The sequence below is a fragment of the Hibiscus syriacus genome, unplaced genomic scaffold (genome assembly GCF_006381635.1).
Source record: "Hibiscus syriacus cultivar Baekdansim isolate YM2019G1 unplaced genomic scaffold, ASM638163v2 tig00116984_pilon, whole genome shotgun sequence".
Taxonomy (NCBI): Eukaryota; Viridiplantae; Streptophyta; class Magnoliopsida; order Malvales; family Malvaceae; genus Hibiscus; species Hibiscus syriacus.
Window position 1 is genome coordinate 2,190,221 of NW_024063507.1, and position 10,760 is coordinate 2,200,980.

At 35.3% G+C, this 10,760-nt stretch overlaps 1 pseudogene; it reads right to left on the reverse strand.

Moving 5' to 3' along the window:
* Positions 1–165: 165 nt before the first annotated feature.
* On the reverse strand, positions 166–1,106 carry LOC120193045 (annotated as a pseudogene).
* Between the last annotated feature and the right edge of the window lie 9,654 nt (positions 1,107–10,760).

Consider the following 10,760-nt stretch of genomic DNA (forward strand, 5'->3'; position numbering starts at 1 on the left):
TGATTGATTCAACTAACAGATACATGATCCTTCAACTGTTCGAGAAACTATAACGTCTTGTGAATGATAATACATGTTTAACTTACAGAAGTCATGATATTTCATTTCTGAGGTCAGTAACTTGTTGAATATTACAAACAATAGACTTTCAACAAATCAAATAATTCAGATAGCCAAACATTTACAACAAATTATCTCATCATTTGAAGTCAGTTAGGTATCGAAGAACTCACCATCATCCTCCTCCGTTCCCTGCATTGCTGACATCACAACTACAGTGCTACGTCCCTTCCCTATCACGTAGATTCTTTTCCGACAGCAACGAGCTTACAGGGTGGTCTCGTAAGTAGGGGCGAAAGCTCCCTATGGCAACCCACTCCCTAAGATCCTTATCCCACATCATTAACCTAGTTCCAGAACTCTCATCCAGGACAAAGGATCTCGTCTACGACAACTGCAGGCCCTTGCCAGCCCGACACCATGTCAGCATCTGCATGCTGCCAAGTGCCACTCGATGGTCAAAACTACTGCATATACATGGCTGGTTACAGCGGATCTGCCACAGCGAATATAGATCTTCTCACCCAACACAAAGAATCTTCGATTTCAGGAATAATGTTTCCATCATAGTGAGAACTCCAATGTTTGTGCAAGGATCAAAGTGTCCCAAGTATGTGGAACGCTCGAGTTTAAACCCAATCCACCAATTGTATATTTTCTGATCGAGAACTTCACAAGAGAGAAGCATCTGACACAAACACCCAAGATCACTTTAAATTTATCTAAAGGAAAGGTAGGGTAAAGTATCCATAACAGGCAAGCAAAAACAGATCGTTCTGGAATGTACAAATCCAAATACACACATACAAATAAGCATTTGCATTTCACCTTTTCACACGAAAGGTGAGGGAGTTGATGTGCATAACAACCGGGCAAACTTAACTTCTTCAAGAAGTAGAGAAGAAAGTTATTACCTCGCAGTTGACAAGGGATTAGCTTCTCCAGAGTTGTTCGAAGCATCATAACAGTAGGTCTCATCGTAGCATCTTCAGACCATCGACGCCTCCCATCAAGTAAAGTTTTTTCCCCAACACTTCAAAACCGATACCTTCTCAGCAAGCTGCGAGGCGGAAGCTCCCGCATCTGCTCCAACACCTTCTTGATGAATTGGGATCCAATACTAGCAGCAAACCTGTTCCATTTGACTGATTCCTTCTGATCCTTCTTCCAAGTTCTCCATTTTAATGGGAATCCTTGCTTTGTCTTACAGTCTACAATTCATAAAAAGACTAAACAGACCAGACAATTTCACATAAGAGTTCTCCAAATTGCAATTAGATAATTTTTCAAATAAACAAACAAGATTATAAGCTAATAATGATGTTTTTAGTTTCAAAAGTGGATTGTATGAGAGCCAAATCCCATGCTAATGCCCGCAATCAAATAAAGTTTCCAGAATCTTATTCTTCAACGAAAATTATACGCGCCAACTACCGAAAAATGAGATCAATCACTTAATGAAACGAAAACAATCAATTTAGCTAAGATAATCATATGAAATCAGGCAAAAGCAAAAAAGGATAAAGAAAGTGCTGCAAATGGAAAATTCAATCAAAGAAATTGACGCAACAAGAAAAATATAAAAAAAGGAGGGAGAAGATGCTGACCTGGGATTATCGGATCGGGTTAGGAGCTTCAATAATTGGAGATCGACGGAAAGGTATATAAAACTTAAAAGGTGAATGAATTAAGAAACCAGCAATTTTATTTCCAAATTAAAAGAGTACTCGGTAATCTTCCGTTGGGGTGGGATTTAGATAACGTAATTTTAGGGAAACTTCCTTAGCACAAAGAGAGGAAGGGACTATTACGAACAAAATGGATAGACCCAAGCAAGTAACTCAAATTTCATTTGGGCCTAATCTATATGCCGACGTAAGTCGAGGCCTTCGGTGAATGAATAGGCTTTTGGCTTCCCTCTTTTAGTAAGTATAAATCTTCTCTTTTCCGGGCCATAAGCAAAAGCATACTGTTATAGCAAATTATATCGTCGTTTAATCACTTTCGTTTGCATTTTTCAGTCTCGCAGTGCACAGAAAATTACCCAGAGAAATTAGAAAATATCCAGCGAGACTCACCGCAGCTTTATTCCATAGGGATTCAGATCACGAGGACACAGTTTCTTATGCTGAAAATTATAGACTAATTTTCGATCGGAGTTTATATATATATATATATATATATATATATGTGTTCAAAAATATTTTTTAAAAATATATTATAGTTTTTTGAAAACGGTTTTTTGAAAACATATAATATATATATATATTTAAAAAAAAATCGGTTTTCAAAATAATATTATAATTTTGAAAATATTTTGTAAAATATATATTATAGTTTTGAAAACGTTTTGAAAATATATACAATATATAATTTTTGAAAACATTTTGAAAATATATATAATATAGTTTTTGTAAACATTTTGAAAACATATATAATATATAGTTTTTGAAAACATATATATTATATAGTTTTTGAAATATATTATATAGTTTTGAAAATATTTATATGTATATGTATATTATATATTATATTGTACATATATTATATTATGGTATTATATTATATATATTATTTATTATGGTTTATTATTTATTATTTTTTTTTATTTCCTTTTTATTTTGTTCAGGTTCAGGGTGTTCAACATCGGCCTAGAAAGGAAGTCCAACCGAGCCTGCAAGCCTGACCCAGCCTGCAAGCCTGACCCAGCAAACAGGCCTGGATCAACAACCAAGCCACAACCAGATTCAAGCCCGATCCAATCCAGACCCGACCTGAATCGGTCTAGTACATATTAGGGTTTTCTAACCCTAAGGTATCAATAGCCGCGAATATCTTCACCGTTGGATCAAGATGAGATCCAACGATCTCTAATAGAGTTTAGTTTTAGGGTTTCTAACAACCCCAAATCACACAACCACATCTAGCACGCCACCCCCGAGATTTTTGACCCATCTCCAACAACACCAAGAAAAATGGAACTATTCAGTCCACATAGAACTCGTCAACAAACAAATAGCATTTCAGTCAAATGTAAACTCTAGGATGAACGAAAAAGAGGACTTTTTGATCTATAAATCCCTGCAAAATTAGGTTAGAAACACAAGAAAAATACGAAAAACCAGAAGATCGAAGCAAAAAAAAGGGCTTGTAAACTCTTAAAAACGCAATAAAAAGGTAGTTTTTTTGCCTTTCTCGGTGGTACGATTGCATGGGTATTCTTTTTTTATTTTATTTTTGATTTTAACTAAAAAAAACCCAAAAAAATGAGGGAGGCCGATGATCGGAGGGAGGCATTCGAAAAATCTTTTTCAGATCTAGCCCTCCCCAAGGCTTGTTTTTGAAAACAAATGTGATTTTTGAAGAAATGATATGAAGAGCTTTCGAAAAATGTTTTTCTTGTATCACCACCGATGAATGGCGGCCAGCGAGGTAGTGGCTGACTGAAAATGGGTTTGGGGCTCGTGTTCTTCATTTGCTGAAGAACACGATTAACAAGGGAGAGAAAATGAAAATTTCATTTTGATAGATTTTTTAGAGAGTAGGGAAAAGGAAATTGGTTTGTTGATTTTTGAGTTTTATACTGGACCCGCTAGCCTGAAAACCCAATCCCACGTTTTTTTGTTTGGGTTAGGGTTAATTGCAGCCATGGTCCCTATATTATTTATAAGTCATTTTCTGCGCTTTTAATTTAATTTTAACTTCGTTTTTCTTTTAAATTCATCACTTTTTTTCTCTTTCTTTTATTTAATCTTTCTTTATTTAATTCACGTTTTAATTTAATTGTTTTTATTTTTTCATTTTATTTTATTTTATTTTTCATTTCTTTTTTATTTTTAATTTAGCTAACATTTTTTTTGGTTTTTTATATTATTTCATTTATGTCTTTTTTAATTTAGCCATTTTTTTTTTATTTTTTCCTTCCTTTTTAATTCGTTTTATCCCTATTTTTCCCTTTTTGTTTTTATTTTATTATTTCCTTTTAAATTATTTTTTTTATTTTTCAGTAATTGTTTATATTTAATTTCACAATTAACATTTTTTCTTACCGTTATTCATTTTGATTCAGCATTTTACTTTACCAATCTAACATCTTTTTGACCTTTTAAGGGTATCTTTTAAATCGATCAGGGTAAATTGTTTATATTTAATTTCACAATTAACATTTTTTCTTTACCGTTATTTCATTTTGATTCAGCATTTTACTTTACCAATCTAACATCTTTTTGACCTTTTTAAGGGTATTCTTTTAAATCGATCAGGGTATTCTTTTGACCAATCTAAAGTTAATTTCCAGTTGTCTTCTTAAGTGAAAAGTGTAAGTTTAAATTTTAAGTTAATTTTTTTGATCCTTATTACTTACCTTTGATTATCTTTTCAAATAAATAGTTGTACTGACGTTTTTGTTGATGGTTTCATCTTATTAAACTTTTTTTCATCTAAGGCTCTATACCTGAGCTCCGAACCCTTTTTACGTAGGGGTGAAAGCGACTCCTTTGTAAGAATTTATTCTCCTTACGGGCCTAGCAAGTAACCTTCGAGATTCATATACCTTATGTCTTCGTGTGAATTTATTCTCCGTGCAAACATAATGGAATGTATCCTCTCGAGTTTAACTTAGTCCATATAAGCTTGTAATGGGCTTAGGACTAAGGGTCTGGCAAGCCTAAGGGGTACCAGCAAGGAGAACTCGGGTACCTTTCTTTAGAACCTAAACCGGGAGACTGCAGGAATTAGAGCCCACACCGAAACTCTATTCAAAACCTAGGATGCTTGAATTATTTCTTGCTTTACTTTTTATTCAAAGCATGTGAACTAGAAAGATATGTGGCTAGGACTTGTTCAAAATTAATATGCGGGATAGAGATCATGCCCGGGTAGGAATAATAAGCATGTGGGGTAGATATCATGTGGAATAGGACTTTTTATTTTCCTTATTGTTTTGATTATTATCCTTACCTCACTAACATCCTTTCATTTTTGTTCTCTTTCATTTTATTTTTATCAATTATATCATTCAAAAGAGGTGTTGATCCACAAAAAAACATGTTCGTTAAACATAAATAATTTGTATTAATAGACAAAGGGGTTATAACACAAGAGGTGAAAAACACCGAGGTATGACTATGGTCTAAAAAATCTCAGAAAGAAAAGGGAGACATTCTGCAAGGCAGATATGTGTCACATTCAATCAAGAAGACATGGTGCCCACAATCAAGTACATCAAAAGTTAACTTTTCAAAAATGGGTTGGCAAAGGTTGCAGGGGCAAGACGAGAAAATGGTTGCTGACTTGGAGAGTCCCTTCAAAGACAACAAGAACAATATGTCAAAGCGATAGCTGAAAATGGAGGTCATTGTTGGCGAATTCAAGAAATAAGCAAATGAACTTCAGATAGTTCCTATCAATGGAGGGCTCCAATGACGTTTCCGTTAGGGAGCAAACTCAGCAGAGAGTGAAAGCCAGAGATGCAGTCATTCGAGACTTCTTGGAACAAGTACAAAAAATAACTTTATACTTGCACGGTTTAGCCAGAGAAGTCGGAGTGGCCGACAGGGTATTCAACCAGTGACAAACGAAGGTGGAATAGTAGTCAACCTGGTAGAAGCTGTCAGGGGTTTTTTTGTCTCTTAAGAAATAACACTTTTGTCCCAATAAAGATAATTTATAATAACATACGTGTTTTTGGATCAATGCCTCGAATATTTCATGTATCATGCATATTTTGCATTTGTTATTTTCATTTCTTTACATTCATATTAAATAACAAAAAATGTTTCATTAAAAAAGGAACAAACACTGGACATTCCACCACAAGCATTGGACACACCTCATCCTCATAACACCCGTTCAAAGAAAAGAAAATTAAAAGAGAAGCTTCGAAAGCAAATTGAAGTTACCTGAAGCTTGTCTGTAGAAAGATCCAAAGCGATGAATAAAATACTAGCGCATGTTGGTAAGATTGAGAAAATTCAAGAGCAACTCGTAAAGACCCAACAGGAGATGTTTGATCAAGAAAAAAGGTTTCAAAATGAATCAAGAGAATAAATGACCAAATTAATGGACATGTTAAATGTTGTGTTCCATGGAGAGAAGCCACTAGTGGATCCCGTTTTGGATGAGACTATGAGTGCTAGTGTTGAAACTGAAAATTGAGGACATGTTAAGAAGCCTAATATTTCAGGCCAGCTCCAAATATCAAATGTGGTTGTATAAGGTTCCACTGGGTTAACAATGAATGAAGAGCTAATGAAGGATAAAGTTTCCCTTGTGAGAGAAAAGCTTTCCTTAAAGAATAGGGGCATACAAGAGGACCAAATGTTGACCAAGAAAGCTAAGAAGAATCAATCTCTCATGATTAGAGATTCTAACCATTTACAATCATTCAATCAAGTTTTATCTATAAAGTCATTATCAAGTAGTCCCTCGTCATGGGGATTAGATGAGAAGAAAAAGAGAGTGCAAGGTTTTCAATTCCCTCCCTTCCACTTTTCGCTTGAAAAATTATGTTAAAAAATGTTCACAACCAGATTGGTTACACCGGGATATGTCCAGCCACAGTGGCCCCAGAATGAGAAGTGGACTTATAAGGAGATTCTTTGGATAAACCAGAATGGAACCCCAGATTGTTCAATTAAGGTTCCTAGCAACCTTGAGGATCCTTTAGAGCAAGCAATTCATGGGTGCAAGGTATAAGAGAAAGGGATTAAGGTTCAAAACTCGAAAGTTGTTGCTTCACCAGGGATTAATGCAAGCAATTCCTATGAAGAACGAAAGGAAATCCAAGAAAAATGGCTTCCATGAATGTAATCCAAGACTGACCCATGGATTTAAGAATGAATGGGGCAGATACAACCTTGAAGACACCTCAAACACTTATATCAGATTTTCTGAAGGCAAGAGGGGTTTTGGGTAGCTTAAAAGGCCTGACGAATAGTACGCCAATCATAGCTGCAATATGCGTTCAGGATCTGGTCAAAACTATCACCACCAAGGAAAATCGGTTTAGATCTAAATTTGGGCCGAATTTCCAACCAGGAAAGAAAAACTGATGAATAACAAGGAAGTGGGATTTTCCCAAGAAGCTGCTTAGAAGGAAGAAAAAATTTGTGCGTCTGAGGGTACATCAAAAGGAGCCCTGACAAGTGAAACGATTGAGAAATAGGGAGCAAGTGCAGATGAAGTCCCTAATCCAATTAGACTCTCAACATTATAGAAACAATGGGGCATCCTAATGAGGCTTTATTCCATTTTGCAACATCCTGTTTGAATTTACTTTTTGAACTTTCTCATATTTCTTTTTGTAACTTATTTTTTGAACTTTCTCATATTTCTTTTTATAAGGATATTTAAATGAATTTATGCTGAGCATTGAATCATATTTACAACTTGAAATTCTTTGGATATCAATTGAGTTAAAAAACTTTGAAAATGATCGGAGTTATAGATATTTGACAAAGTGACATAATTAAAATTGGTAAAATAATGACCCTTTGTTTACCCCAGAAGATAACTCGAACACTATATCCTTCTCTAGCAGGGACCGATATAGCCTTCTCATTTCATAAGGGAATGAACAAGAAGCTTGGTATTAGGTATGTATAGGAGCGGACAACATGGGGCATCTCTTGTGTATGACATTACTATACTTTTGTTGAGGACGTTCAATGATGATGATGATCTTAACAGATGAAATAGTCGAGTAGGTGAATCTACTTTTGGTCAATTGTTTGGAAATTGAACTCTAAAGATGAGATTTTCTTACTTTCAACAACACCTAGACTATAACAGGTTCTTCTTGACAAGCTTAAGAAATTGGATCCGTATACCCAGATTATAATATTATATATATACAATAAAGCTTGAGTTGTCCCTCTAGAGCAATTGGTTAAACGTCCTGGCTTTATGGATAAGATTCAGCTAGCCTGATAAAGGTGATTATAATATTGAGCTATCCCTCTAGATCAATTGGTTAAATGCCCCTTTTAGGATAAGATTCAGCTAGCCAGACAATGACAAATTATTTAAATAAGGAGTTTCGGTAAAGATGGACTAAGGGAGTTAATGAACACTTGTTATAGTCAATTTCACACGAGTACTCAGGAATTTCATTTTTAGACCGATATTTCTGCACTGCCTTTGTTTGAGAAGTCTACGAAGCTTGAACAAATGGAAGATTTCAGAGGACCGAAATAGAAGGTCTAGTAATTGATTATGCTAGTTGCGTCATTTTGTTTGCACCCGATTAAAATACCAAGCCAAAGAAAAGGGGCATGTTGTAATGTTCAACATGACCGAGAAAAAATGATATTTTGGTGGCCGAAAACCTTAAGAAATAGGAAGCCAACCTGAAGCCAACTCATCAATTTGGATATTTTTTCAAAGAGCTATAACTCTGAAACATTAAAGTTCTATTGATTCTTTGATTTTCTGTGAACTCATGTTCATAATTTGATTCTATTGTGAGCCTGAATTAAGGGGAAATGTTTTATGAAACTCTTATATTCTTTTTTTTCCCTATAATAAAAGAAATGAGAAAAACATTTTTAAACAGGACAATCTCAAATGTGAAAGGTCCTTGAAGCTGATGAGACTAATTTTGCCTCTATTGAAGAAGAATAAGGCACCAGAATAATGGAGCATTGCACATTCTTGAAAGCAAATAGTCCGAGTGATCAGATATAACTTGTGACATTGTCAACAACCCGAGAAATGGGGCATGGTCGATTCCAAGGACAAGACAAAAATGAGGCTCATCTAGGAGATAAAACAAGAACTAATTCATGTTGCTACATCTTAGACATACTTAAGAGCATCACATTTACCATTTTTTAGCATACTTTTTTGCAGCTTTAGAGTCAAGTTTCTTCAAGACGAAATACTCGATTCATAAACACATTCAAAAAAGTCAACGGTGGTTGTTTAACTCAGCGGTAGGGAGATACAAATCAACCAATTTGACCAATTAAAAGATCGACAAATCCTAGAATCAACTTTAGATGGGTTCAAGAGCCAATTCAGAATGGATCTAGTTCAGCTTAACTCAACGACGAGTGGCTAGTTTCCAGTTAACATTTTCAAGCCAGATTTTAACTCCACGAAGGATGATATCTGGCTCACAGAATATACCACTTGGTTTTCCTTAGAAGGGGAGTCATTTAAAGAATTATGATCAGCTTAGACCCGCGAAGGGTGGTCATCCTTCATTTAGAGGAAATTTACAGCACAACTTAAGTTGAGAAAATCTGTCTGTCAACAAATAACTTTCCAATTCATATTTCGAGCTAGATTTCAACTTCAATGCGAAAAATATCGAACTCGAAACGACACAACTTATACAAGATTGAATTTCAACTTCACACAATGAGGGATCTAAACCAAAAACAATTTGGCGAAGCACTAAAACTCAAGATTGGATTTCAATTTCACAACGGAAGATATATAACTCAAAGCTCAACTTCACAGCGAATGAGCCATCCACAATTTCAATTTCACGACGAAGGATATCGTACCTAAAATATTGACCCAACTTTACGACGAATGAGTCATCTGTGACATAACTATGAAAAACCAGTTTCATTCAGAGTCAATTTCAACTTCACAACGAAAGATATTGAACTCGAAAACAATGCAATTTTGTATTTAAACTTTACAACGAAGGACATCAAATTTAAAGCTCAACTTGACAGCGAAGGAGCCATCCACAATTTCAACTTCACGATGAAGGATATCGTGCCCAAATGGATAGATTTAGTTTCACAACAAATGAGTCATATGCAACCATAGGGGGTTATCTCCCAGCCTATTACAGTATAGTTCAAGGCGAGAATGGCTATCTGTCAACAGCAACCTTCGAGTTCGATTCCATTCAGCTCAAGGGCATATCAAATTTACAACATAGCTCAAGGCGAGAAGGGTTATGTGTCAACAAAAAACCTTCGAGTTCGATTACATTTAGTTCAAGGGCATATCAAATTTACAGCATAGCTCAAGGTGAAAAGGGCTATCTGTCAACAAAAACCTTTGAGTTCGATTACATTCAGCTCAAGGGCATATCAAATTTACAGCATAATTCAAGGCGAGAAGAGTTATCTGTCAACAAAAACCTTCGAGTTCGATTTCATTCAGCTCGATGACAGCGAGGAACTACTTTCCGATTAAAGTTTAAGCCGAGGTCTTTAAGTCAAGAAGAAGATCTGGGGCAATCTCTTAGCATAGTACAACATAGCTTAAGTCGAGAAAAGATATCTCTCAACAAAAACTTTCAAGTTCGATTCCAATCATCTCGAGGGCCTATCAACTACATGGTAGTGTCCAGGAACTACTTTCCATTCAAATTTTCAAACCAAGGTCTTTAAATCAAGGAAAAGACCAAGGTTGATTACGATTTGGCCGCAAGAAGCCATCTTCCGATTCAACTTCTGAACTACGATTTCGATTTCATGAATATCATTTCAAGACCGACTCAACTTCGCGAAGGAGAAGTCATCCACAACTCAATTTAACAGGGAATTATTCCTAATTGTATTCAGAGTCACTTTTCAACTCCACAAGGGAGGATATTAGACTTAGAAACCCTTTCATACCGAGCGAAAATTTTTGTTCTTTTATCTTTGTCCTATTTTTCGTTACACGAAAAAAGACAAAGAGGGGCAGGTGTAGACACTTATTTTCGTCCAGAGTTTATATATATATATATA